Source organism: Mixophyes fleayi, chromosome 12 (genome assembly GCF_038048845.1).
Source record: "Mixophyes fleayi isolate aMixFle1 chromosome 12, aMixFle1.hap1, whole genome shotgun sequence".
Taxonomy (NCBI): Eukaryota; Metazoa; Chordata; class Amphibia; order Anura; family Limnodynastidae; genus Mixophyes; species Mixophyes fleayi.
This window is the reverse complement of record NC_134413.1, coordinates 76,472,580-76,484,925: the sequence shown is the minus strand read 5'-3', so window position 1 is coordinate 76,484,925 and position 12,346 is coordinate 76,472,580.

Sequence of the window (12,346 nt, the reverse complement as noted above, 5' to 3'; positions counted from 1 at the left end):
ACAATATATATATATATATATATATATATATATATATATATATATATATATATATATATTTTTTTACATTTGTTTTGATACTAAAATATGTATATATTATTGGGTATAATTTAAATAAAAATCTTGTTATAATACATACTGTTATTACAATTATTATAAATTAATAATTACTCACTATTGTTATTGTTGTTACCCAAATGTTGAAAACAACATGCACAAAGACTAACAAACCAAGCACTCTAGCGACAGTCACTGTCCCTTTGTGGCTTAAGTGCTTAATTTATTTGGGCCCCCACAAAAGCCAACATTTTGGTTGTTAGTTGTTCAACTGGATATTAGATTGGGATATTAACAAATTAATCCTGGGCATTTGAATAACAGTGGTCATCTTCCTCAATGGTAACCAATCACCCTCATCATCATCCTCATCGAAGATGTCTACTTCAATTACCCTAACCATAACCCTCATTGAAGATGTCTACTTCAATTACCCTAACCATAACCCTCATTGAAGATGTCTACTTCAATTTCATTTTCTTTGAATATAGAAGATACACCAGGTAGGTACCCGTTAGGCAGCATGTTTGACACATTGGAGGGTCAGCAGCAATACATTGGAGAGGGTCAGCACTGCAGCAAATACATTGCAGAGGTGCAGCCCTGCAGTCATTACATTGGAGAGGTGCAGCACTACAGTCATTACATTGGAGAGGGTCAGCACCTCAGCAATACATTGGAGAGGGTCAGAAGTGACACATTAGAGAGGGTCAGCACTGCAGCAAATACATTGGAGAGGGTCAGCAGCAATATATTGGAGAGGGTCAGCACTTCAGCAATACATTGGAGTGGCTCAGCAGCAAATAGATTGGAGAGGGGACAGCAGTGACAGTATCAGAGCTCATTGGGTGGACAACGTTTGCATCAATAGACATTTTTTAACAGATGATGAGACAATAAGGGCACAATGTTAAATGGTGCAAGATGGCATTGTACCAACCCCGGTGTGATACATACATGTGTTCGACAGCTACAGGATTCACATAATATGATTGATGGGCATCAGAATAGGCAGGGTTATAAAGTCGACAATATAATGACATTGACAGTATTATTTGGACAACAATTGAAATGTAGACAGTATTTATTAGGTTGACAATTCAAATGTAGACAGTATTATCCCTAACTCTAACTCTGTCCCTATCCCTAGACCTGTTCCTAACCCTGTCCTTGTGCCTATCCCTAACCCTGTCCTTAACCTTATCCCTATCCTTATTCCTATAATAATACTGTCGACATTTGAATAGTCTACCTAATCATACTGTCCACCATGTGAATTGGCGACTGAATAATATTATTGACACCTGAATTGTTGACTGTTACACAAGCTGATAGACCAAGGTCAAAATACAAAATAGTGCAAGATGGAATTGTTAAGAAGGACATGCACATAGTTTACCAAACCAAGCACTTCAGCTTCAGGGATGGCCACTTTTGTGGCTGAAGTGATTGACTTGTTTGGCTCCCACAAAAGAGAACATTTTGGTTGTTGGTCATTGAACTGAACAGAATTAAAGCAGTTTATTTTTTTTTTACAAATTACAAATGGTATTTGGTTAACAGCGGTCAACTTTATCTATGTTGATGACCATGGCATCACCCTCAACATCATCACTGATGTCATAATCATCATCATCACAGAGTATTAATTCATCCCCACTGGAAGTTACACATTCTGTTGGTATTTGGTGGTAAGAACGGTATTCTTCATACAATTTGTAGTTCATTTTGACGAACACCAGTTTTTCTTGATTTTTGGGAAGTAATCTCCTCCGACGATTAATCACAACATTCCCGGTTGTGTTAAAAACTCTTTTTGAATACACACTGGAGGGTAGGCGTACACCATAGCTAGATTGTTCAAGGGGCTCCAAATATCCTTTTTTCCCTCCTGGAATTCAAAGGGACTGTCTAAAATGCGAAGTTCTCTATTTATCATTAAAGTAATCCTCCCACATTCTACTAAAACAAAGTGAATCCGATTGAGTTACTCTAGAGGTGTCAGTAGTACATTTGGGCAATTCTTTTAAGCCTGACCAGATGTCATAAACTTTCACATTGGTGTGCTGCTGTGTTGTTAACTTAATATCACTGTGACTGTCAGAAAAGGGCAGTTTTTGTTTCTGGCAGTAGCGGTTGGAGAAGCTGAAGCAGGGAACCTGTCATGTTTGTCTCGAGCTGATAGATTCCTCACAAGGAACTGTTTACATCTGTGAAGATTTGGGTCATTCTGAAAGAATGACATAGGATATGACTTAAACCTAGGATCAAGCATGGTTGCCAAAATGTAGTGATCCAAGTTCAAGATTCTGCAAACCCTTGGGTCCTGGCGAAGTGTATAAAGAACTTGATCCACAAGGCCAACATACTTGCCGAATCACTAACTTTCATCTCCTCCTTCAGCTTCTCCAGCTTCTTAGCCAGTAGTTTGATTAGGGGTATGACTTGACTCAGGCTGGCAGTGTCTGAGCTCACTTTATTTGTTAAAATTTCAAAGGGTTGCAGTAGCTTGCATAAAACAGTAAGGATTCTCCAATGATTCTCCCACAAACCATGCTCTCAAAATTGTTTCACCCTATGTCCACCTTTTCTCCATGGATGGAATATGTGGAACAAGTTTTCTTAAATGTTTTTAATCCACTTATTCAAATGATTGAACATCGGGATACATTTCTCTCCCAAACCCAAACACACTGCATCTCAGTCACTGAGGTGAACATATATACTATTACCATAATTTCAGTGGTTGGTCAGAACATAATGCCAGATTCATGCCTTTCCTTCTACCTGTACCAGTTTATTAAAGGGTGCAGTAGTGACACTGAGAGGTACTGGGAATGGGGTAAACTTATGATGGGAGACAGTTGGAAAAGCTTAGGTGGCTTCTGACAAAACTTTACACCTAACTAATCAGTCCAAGCTATCATGGAAGGGAAGACCCTGGGATTAGAGGGTCGCAAGACTTTAACAAGAATACAACAGAAGCACATTTAAATTAGTTATTTTTAATCATATATCTGGAAAGGTCCTTGCTGCAACATCTTGCTAGTATGGTGTGAGATAATCTTTCTAATCATTGATATGTTAGCTAGGGGCCTTTAACAACTTGGGGACTAAGACAATTGTCTCAAGTGCCTTGTACTTTACCCAAACTAAATAAATTATTCTATAATAATGTAACGATACTGGTGGTATTATCAGAAGCCCAATAGCCGAGTAGATATCCAGAGAGTAGTCAGTCGTTCGCCGGGTCGGTACACAAGAGGGTAGGCAGACGTTTGCCGGGTCGGTATACAAGAGGGTAGACGTTTGCCGGATCGGTATACAAGCAGGTAGTCACAGATGCAAGGTAAAGTAGTAAGTAGCAGGAGCTGAGCAAGCAGAATACTCAAGCACATGTCTGAACCAGGAAGTGCCATTTATAGACCCAAATAGGAAACAGAATCCAATATGGTCTCTCTTTGATGTCAAACTGGCCATCTTGAATAAGGGCAAATATAAGGGCAAGTTTGCAAATACAGAGGCCTCTAGTGGTCGGAGGTGCAAATGTCAAAGTAATTCCTTACAAATAATTACTGTCTTGAGGCTGGATATGTCATAAAGACCATCAAAACATAAGGAAATGAATATAAAGAGAGTGAGATTGATATAAATCCATTTCTATGCTGCCCTATGTACTGAACTGCAATGTCTCAGGAATGTGTCTTGCTAGGCCTACATGCTAGATATATCCTTCTTAAACATTAGTGTTAGATAAAATCATGATGACTCCGGTAACATAATGACATACCAAATCCCCAGCCGCATCTCAATATTTATCATGATTGGCCGGGGCATTTGGCAACAGAGGGACCTATCTGGCCAATGAGGACATCCAGGTAGAAGGAAGCACCACATGATTTTATATCATTAGTGTATTAAAAATAATCAATAATGAAATAGATAAATATATGTTTAGAAGATACACATCAGTGAATGACAATAACTTACCATATATTGTGAGATTGTAAATCTGCGTACATTGTCCTGAAATATGTCTCCGTATATTTCCTGTATAGATTCCTTGATCTTCTCTGGATAGATTGGTTATAATTAATGATCCATCAGCTGTGACATTCAATCGTCCTTTATACAGTTTCACCTGAACCACAACAGGTTTGCCCGGCTCTGTCCTAGCAATAAGTCTCATATCAGTTACCCAGGAGATGTCCCTGATCTCAGTCTGATCCACAGGTAGAGTCACATCTCCTCCCTCTATACCGGATACATATCTTTTCTCTCCACAGGACGCACCTAACGCACCTGGTAGAGAATTTGATTTATTTGAAATACAGTAAAATCAGTAGTAACCTCCATCATCAGCTTCTGGAAAACAACATTATCAGATAGCATTCTGTCATGAACTGTATGTAGACAACAGAAGTTTAATTTTACAAGCCATTTGATAATAGTGCAATTTTGTTTCTAAAGTACTGACTTGTATAAAACAATTCTTTCTTGAAACAATGGTATAAAAGGTGGGATTCAGAGTACATGTAAGGAATTGTTAGATCTTGGAGAGTACTGAGGAGCATTCAGGTGTAGCTCTAAAGAAAGCATCTGTTGTGTATTATAGCTTATTATTTGGCTTTAGAACAAAGTCCACAATATATGTCTGTGTTTCCACCTCTATTGCTTTCCTTATTGCACCACTAATGCCTCTTTATAGAGTGATAGTTTTTCTTCAAAGAACACTTATCAACAGTATTTTGTTCTTGAGAAGCACTAATAGGTGCCTGATGTTGGTGATTAAAAAAGATTTGTAGTATGATGAGCAGCAGTGGGTAAGAAAAAGAGGTGTATGAGATGGTTGGTATGTGCGAGGCACCTCACAAAGAAGTTATCTAAAAGATATAACCCAAACACTGGAAAACCTTCACAATATTGCCTGGCACCAAGACCACATACTAGTGACATGTAACATCTCTATACACCCATCAGGTACTCATTAGTTCATAAAAAGAAGCAAAGCACCATTGATAAGTTCATTAGAGCAGCACCTGAAAGCTTCTTGGCACTCTCCAAAATCTTACTAATATGATTGGAACCCACTGATTCCGAATGGCTGCAGGTAATCACAGCCACAAGACACTGAAAAAAAGCGCAGACATACCAAACCCATTCTATAGTGAGAATAGATCCCTTACATACTGCCAATGCCCATTAACGGAGGGGTGAAAACAAAACCATTTTGAGAGTTATTCCTGGATATCAATTACAAGAGGTTTATACTAGATATGTATTTGTAAAATGGTTGTTGGAACAGAGAATGTTCTGCAGATCTTTAGAGAACGAACAGTCTATAAGTTATTAGTACATTTAAACTTTACACTCATGAATGATTAATTGGAGTGAAAAATGTTACAACGTTAAAGTTTAGGTTCCTTTATTATTAAGTAAAAATGTATTTACATTCTAATAAAAATATAGAATCCAGTATACAGAAGTATGCAAAATATTTGCACAGAAAAGAATGATAACTGGAGTAGAGGTGAGTGGAAATGGTGCTGTAACCCATAGCAACCAGATCAGATAGTTGCTTTCATCTTTTGAAGTGTACTAGAAAAATATCAATTAAAATCAGATCAATTCTTATGGATTACAGAATTCTTTTGTTTTTTGGACAGTAATCTGCACCAGTTTTCTTATACATCCCCCAACCCAGACCTTTGTTCATCTATCTTCTGCATCACAAAAACACAGCACATTACACAGTAATTACTGGTGCATATAACTTACCGCTCTGAAGATAGAGAATTACTAAGCCGTAGAAGAAGAGATTGTCCATGATGTGTCTGTAAGGTAATATTTCCTCCCTACTTGTATGATGGTCTGTAACACATTACTAATACCACAATATACTGCATTATACCAGCTAGGAAGTGATGCTGTACTGATCTCCTCCTCCCATCACCTTCTCTGAGAACTGAGACCACTGACCAGCATTTGCTGCTTACAGAGGAAAGAAAGTCACCAGGTGGGTGTGTGATGCTATATTTCTAAAGGCAGTCAGACTAAACGTGGTAAAAGAAAGAGTAAATGTATTATTTAACACTATTACCTTCCATTACCTCTGCACAACTTCATGAAGGCTCCTGGCTCAATTTGTTTTTTTAATATAATTGTAACACCCCTCTTGTCACCTGACTCAAGTTGGCGTTTAGATTGTGTAGACTGTGTGTGTCCTGTCTGCAGTGATCTCCTTTACCTTATCTCACGTAGCGCAGTGCCTCCACCTTGGTCTAAGAGCAGTAGGCTCTTCGTTGGGTAGTGTTCTGGACAAGCAACACCAAAGGGAGACCAAAGAACCCTTCGCCCCCTACTAACAAAGCCACAGACGCACACAGAAAGAAACAGCAGTAGGCAAATTTGGCCTTTAAAAGCAACGCCCGCACTATTATTGATTGGGCGCATGCTCTCAAAGGATTTTCATGTCTAAATAGACTTCATATATACAAAATAGAATATCTGTTATATAAACTGTATTTTAAAAGTATTCCTTTAAAACAGATGAAATATAGTAAATGTACAAGAATACAAAGCAATACCTTTACCTTTCTTACCCTAGTCAAGAGGTACCTCTACCTTAAATACTTACTTGCAATTATTCTCCATCTGTAATAATGTCTAGTAATAGCACATTCTAAACTCAACACAAATCCACTAACTTACCATGCATATTTAGCAATAGAATGAGGTTAAGAAATCTTATGAGGAAATTATTAACAAGCAAATGTCTCTCCACTTCTCTACTTCTCTACTCCAGAAATTGTAGACTATGGTAGAAAAGGCTCCAGAATAATGTCGCTGCTGTCAGTTTTCCAGGCAAAGGTAAAAACCGTCAAAACCTTGTGGCGCCAAAAACCAATCAGGCCCACTTCTGAGAATAGGCTACATAACCAAAAGCTCAATCTTGGTGGTTACTAATGAATATAATTTGTATTTTGTTTCCTTTTCTATTCATAGTTGTCTTCCACCAGTGTTGTGTCCACATTCACTAAAGTATGTGCCAATATATTGTATATTTTTATTGTCTCTGTATCAGTTATATTTTATGGCTCACATGAAAACTGTATATTCACTTTTATGCCACTGTCTTTATAACATAACGCCAACAACTGTATCTGTGAATCCAGGTCTTAGTATAGTGAGAGATTTCTGTTCCTTTGCATTCTGTCTCTGGATGGCAGACAGATGGCACAATATACACAGTAGATCTATATCTGCACCACAGACAATGAGGAGGGTGTAGCATTAAGGGCTTGCACTGAACGGTCTGTGGTTCTGTTCTCTATTGTCAGTAGCTGGTCAGAATGTGCATGTTGTGTGGGGGAGTTTAGAGTATGCTTAAAAAATATCCGGTATTGAAACAAAGCATTACAATAACCCTCAATCTTTCTGTACAGATGAAAAACAATGTTATATATGGTGTCTGTAAGTTGCTATCCTTTATTTGTAAAGGATAGCCAATGTGCCAATGTTACACAGCAATATTACACATTCGAACACAGAATTTCACGCATTTCACCGGCGGATTTTGCCTTAAACATTCCCAGTCCTGCCCCAAGCACAGCTCACAGAAGAATGAATTGACTGTAATTGTTCCAGTTCTATTCAAAGATTATATATTCGCATGTAAATACACAAATACAGTACCGAATTCTGCAGAATAGTGGAGCAAAAAAAAACTTGAAGATCACCAAAATCTGAAGATGTGATATCCTATCCTTCTGTTTCACAACTAACAATATGGGCCTGAGTCATCAAGGAGAGCAAAATTATTTTTTTAGTCAATGATTCTCCTGTCTTACAGCTACAAGGAACTGCAATGGGTTCCAACAGGGCACCCACTTATGCTAACATCTATATGAACCAATATGAGAATGAAAATGAAGACAGGAAGATAAGGTTTGTGATGCTCCAGTTTATGCACTGGTCAGCGTCCCTTGAAATAATAAAAAAAAACAAAAAAAAACCCCTTAACTTACCTTTTAATCGGCTTGTTCTCCGATTCTCTTCTCTTGTTTTTTTCGTTTCACTGCTGCTGATAGTTCGCGCGGGTGACTCCTATGTGCTGTGCTCCGCAATGGATGTCGGACGTGGTGACGTCATGCCCGACATTCACTGCGAGCGCCGCACGGAGGAGGAGACCAGGGAGGGACCGCGTGACCACAAGGTAAGTATTTTCTTATCTTTTTCTTTTTTTGCAGGATTTTTTTTTTATTAACAGCGCTGCCCCCTTGCCACAACCAAAACTCCTGCTGGGCCACATTTACAGGCATGCTGGGCCGCATGCGGCCCACGGGCCGCAGGTTGGACAACCCTGCTCTAAAGTGTGCTTCGCCATTCTTGTCCTACATACAGGATATAGTATTGTTTAAGAAACTAAAATACAACTTACGTGGAAAACAAATATAAATATATATATATATCTATATATATATATGCCTAGTGGCATGTGTTAGTCTGTCTGTGTGCGTGTGGAAAAAATAAAACCAAGCTGCAGCGCCACCTGCTGGGCGGAGTTATACACTGACCTACTAAATTCTTAGTGTGTGTGGGAAAAAAATTCAGAAAGGGCTGAAATTTGGTATACTAAGATGTTTTTAATTTGTTAATTTAATTTGTTAATTGTTAAGTGTTTATAAAGATTTTAAAAAAATATATATATATTTCTTGAAGGAGAAGTGACAGTTGGGAGTGGTTGGTGGTTGCCGGGGGTGACAGAGCGAGAGGAGTGTGATACTCAGGACCGCTGAGAGAGATCCCTGTGTCTGGATAGACATCTGGATAGATGTGGTGATAAAGATGAAGGATGAGGTGATGGAGAAAAATTATGAGGTGGTGACATGTGGACAAAACCACGTTAAAAAAGGGCGCTTATGTGGGGAAGTAACGCTCTTCCCGAGGAGGCCTGGGCTATGGCCCAAATGCATGACAAGAACCTTTTTAACACCTTAAGTAGCTTGATTTGACTAGAATGCATGAGTATCATGCACGGGTTAACTTGTGTATATATATATATATATATATATATATATATATATATATATATATATATATATACTGTTCCACTATTGTTGTTACTTAATTTCTGTAAACTCATGATATAAATATCAGATTAATTTTTCAAGAAGTTATTTTAACTTTAGATATGATGACATTGTTTTCGAGAACAAGCTTTTACTGTTGTCAGGTTCTGTGAGAACGTTAAAAAAAAATATCGCTTTGAACTCATTCTATTGCCTGTTATAAGGTAAGGCCTATTGCTTTGATACTTATCTATACTGACGCACAAAACACCAACTTAGACACAAGAAAACTCTCCATACCTTAGATACAACCAATTACATTCTGTTTAGGGGTTGACCCCCCTATAGGACTTATGCACATCACTTGGGAAGCACAGACAAAACAACAAATACTACTTATTATTACCTTTAAAGGTTAAACTCTTCAATTATTAATTATGGGGTGATAGATGAGACAACTTGATTATGTTCCTTGTAACAGAAAGTGGGGGGAAATTCAAATCAAACTGGTGCCCCACTGCATAGCAGATGCAGAGGGTCTGGCACCTCGGTTTTCTCCACCGCCCCTCTCTGCACTCACTAATTTCCGCCTCTGGCTTGGGTGCAGGCATTTCCAGGTACTATGATACCCCCTCTTTGGGGTGTGAGGCAAAATCAGTAATGTTGCATCACTTGCGGAACGCCCTCTTGGACTGTTCCGGGGGACACGCCGCAGCACATCGCAGAGAATGGAGTGGACCCCAACATTTGCACTCTGATAACTATGAGTAATGGGTGCATAGAAGAAAGATGTTTGAACATACAAGGGACATTGATGATAACTGGAGCAGCGGTAATTGGAAAACTGTGCGGTAACCCATAGATCAGATAGTCGATTTCATTTTTGGAAAGTGTGCTAGAAGGATGTCAGAATCATATTGGTTTTTAACTGTCCATCATTGCATTTAGTAAAAATGTTTCAGATTTCCAAACCATCCCAGATGTAATTGTTCGTCTATCTTCTACAGCACAGTAATTACTGGAGCATATAACTTACCGTTCTGAAGATAAAGCAATACTAATCCATACAGGAAGAGATTGTCCATGTTCTGTCTGTAAGTTGAGGTGTCTACTTGCATGAGTGGCTGATACATAATACTAACATCACTCTATACTGCATTGTACCAGCTAGGAAGTGATGCTGTACTAATTCCCTCCCCATAAATCTTTTTCTGAGAACAGAGACCACTGACCAGCATCCTATAGAGGAGAGAAGCTGCCGGATGGGTGTGGTGATAACCTTTTAAAGTTTCCCAGACTGAGGTTTTTAATTCTTTATTTATCAACTATATCTTCCATTATTCCTGTATCTGGGATCTTCTCCTTTTTCTAAAGGCTCCTGGTCCAATATGCTTTTTATTTTGTTGTATACTGCAAGTTGTGAAAATATTTTGCTACTGCATAATGTATGTTGACATTATTTTAATACTATATACAAAACATACATCTTTCATTTTGTCTGAAACGGAGGAGCTACAGATTAGGTGTTTCAATATCAATGATCAAACAAAGAGACATAGCGGTACATTCTGTAGAATGTACAAAGTAAATGATCGCTGTAATCTGATTGGTTGCTAAGGTCAACGCCTCCACTTTTCATTTTTAGAGTGTTTGATACATCTAACCCGTATAATCAGATGCAAATTAAACATCTATCAAAAGCAGAAAGTGGAGCTGATTTTGGAGTGGTCACTGTACAACTTCACATTCTAAAGGGTATATGTAATAAAAACTAAAAACATAGTTTACCGTATTAATGATCAAGTAAAGTAGTTTACATTACTTTATATTTTAAAGGTTGGATATTACTATAAGTCATTGATAGTTTTGCTAAAGATGTGAGTGGATCTTCAGTTGTTTGTAATGAAGTGGGAAGGTGTTACTTTACTCTTTAAAAAGGCTGCAGTAGTACGTCAGGTTATCAGTGAATAATGTTTTTATAGAGCTCCCTCAAATTGCTCGCCACAGAATGAACTGACAGTGAGTGTGAGTATCCCACACCGGCTGCTTGTGATTGTCTGCCGGTAAGTTGATGTCTTAAGCTGGGTACACACTACAGAATTTTCCACCAACTTTTTATGCCGATCGATTTTACATGCGATCGATGGTCCGATCGCTCGGTCCATGGACTGCATACACACTAGCCTTGTTAAGGACGATAAAGGGAAGGGCGGACGTCCCTTTAGCGACTTTTTACAGCCATGTTGTCGTGAGCAATGACTGTAATTTCGTACTCACTGTTGTGGATCGGTCGGAAGTTTATACACACTACACAGCAGAAAGGAGATGGGAACGAAAATATTCAACGGTAAAGCCAACCAAATGAGGCGACAATCGTCCATTTGGGCAGACTTTCGACCATCGTGTCACTGCACACACTGACCCGACTTTTGAACGAGTGGTCGTATGTCGGCTGGTTGAGCCGATTATTGGACAAAAACCCTGTAGTGTGTACCCAGCTTTAGCCATTGTTCAAAAATGTGAGCCTTCGCACTAATGAAGTGTAGCATAAACATATATATAATCTATAAGTTAAATTAGTCATCAGTATTGTTTATTGTTCATTAGTAGGGTGCACTCTCTGTAGTATGAAGGTATAGGTGATAACAAGGAAATAAAGAGAGAAAAACTATTTCAGAGACACACACCCATTTTTCATATAACATTACATAGATTATTATTATTAATTTTTATTTATAGGGCGCCACTAGGTGTCCGTAGCGCCGTACAGGGACAAAGTTACAATACAAGGTGAGACAGCACAGTACAGTAAACAATAAGCACAGTAACTCAGTGAGCTCAAAGCACCGCTAGAGGGGCGGGGGAGGGGAGAGGGGAAGGTCCTGCATACGGCTGAGCCCGAGAGGGAGGGCCCGGATGACAGGGAAACCCCCAAAGGGGAGAGGAAGGGGCGAGAGGGGACGGGGGGGAGAGGGTCCTCGAGGAAGAGGGCTAGGTAGCTGGAGAGCCGAGTTAAGAGTGGTGAGGACAGGAGGAGAGATGACCCTGCTCAGAGGAGCGTACAATCTAAGGGGTGGATATCATTATCTACATGAGGAAACAAGAAATTGGAGAAAATATTTGCTTTATTTCACCCGAGTGGTAGATTAAAGACACACACTCAAAATAAAAATGAACTTTGATTCAACTAAATTAAAACTTACACTAAAAGCGAAAAT